Genomic DNA, 1,295 nt, shown 5'->3' with positions numbered 1-1,295 from the left:
TCACTGAGCCTCTATGCCTTGGGGTCGGCAAGAGTTTTGCCCGTTTGGGCAGAAGGATCCATGCCTTAGGAGAAGGTCCTCCATAGGGTCGTCGACGGCTTCACCCCCCCGGCTTCTTCAGTCGATCCTTTCTCGTAGGAAAGCATCTGAGACGGGAGTTCCGTCGTTGACCTCTCAGCTCTGATCAAGTTTGTCGAACAAACTTCGTCCAGCGTGGAAGAGCAGAGTCGATCAGACTGGTAACGAGGCTGCAGGTCTCCTTAGGCCCTGGATTGGAAGGACGGGTACTTCCAGTTTCCATTCCATCCATCTTCCAGGAAGCTCTTGGAATTCAGCCTAGACTACAGGTGCGGTGTGGCGATCCCGCCGCGGCATCGCAGGTTTTTCCCCCAGAGAACTCTCCCTGCTTTGCTCATGGCCGCTCAGGAGCAGGCTTCCGCCTCGTTCACTTTTTGGAGGTCTGGTCAACTCCGGTAGGCTCGGGTTCGACCTTCTTCAACGCCGGGACAAGCTTCCGGGTCTTTACCAAGAGTGAGGGATCATGGTAATTTGCTAGGAGCCTTCTCTACTTCTGCCTCAACATCTGGAGTATCTAGCCATGATATTGAGTCAACGGCCATACCACGTTGAAAACACCGCTTCTCGTCCGATCAGCGAAGTTAAGCAACGTTGGGTCTGGTCAGTACTGGGATGGGTGACCGCCTGGGAACACCAGATGCTGTTGCCTCCTTCTCCGAGCCTTCCCTTCAGTTGACTGTGGCAAGGCTGAGGAGAGTCACAGTACCTGTTCTCAGTCAAGCAGAGGTTTCAGCCCTACCTTGGAACGTTTGCTGGGTCTCTTTTCCTCATTGACCCGTCTAAAGTCCCGAACGGTCGCCTCAGGATAAGTTCCCTGTGAGGCGGCCTAAGTTCTGGTGGTATCAAGGCAACGATTAATCGGATTTTTCTGGCCCCTATGGGACCAGCGGAACGTTTAGATCTGCAATGGGGGTTGACCTATGGAACCTCTTGATGGGAGTGGATATTCTCGTCCTTTCCCCACATTTTGATGCTGTTCTCGGACTCGTCAAAGAAAAGGGGGGGGGGGGGCATGTTCCGGTTCAGGCCTATGGTCAGGACCTGAAGGATACCTCCCCATCATTCAGGCAGGCTTAGGGGCCGTAGTCTGGCCCCTCTACAGATCCTACAGTTCCTGCAGAGTCGCTCCATGCTCGACGACTTCATGGTACTGGCGTATTCCAACCAGCAAGGGACGCATTTTCATACCTTCGCATCTTGCAGTAGAGATACTGAGA

General features: G+C 54.0%; 1 non-coding gene across 1 annotated transcript; it reads left to right on the top strand.

Moving 5' to 3' along the window:
* Nucleotides 1–608: 608 nt before the first annotated feature.
* Nucleotides 609–727, top strand: LOC137628020 (5S ribosomal RNA). The gene has a single exon (XR_011041322.1). It is a non-coding gene; the product is annotated as a 5S ribosomal RNA (ribosomal RNA).
* Nucleotides 728–1,295: the final 568 nt, after the last annotated feature.

The sequence above is a fragment of the Palaemon carinicauda genome, chromosome 35 (genome assembly GCF_036898095.1).
Source record: "Palaemon carinicauda isolate YSFRI2023 chromosome 35, ASM3689809v2, whole genome shotgun sequence".
Taxonomy (NCBI): Eukaryota; Metazoa; Arthropoda; class Malacostraca; order Decapoda; family Palaemonidae; genus Palaemon; species Palaemon carinicauda.
The sequence above is the reverse complement of the archived record's forward strand: the minus strand, read 5'-3'. Positions and strand labels throughout refer to the sequence as shown.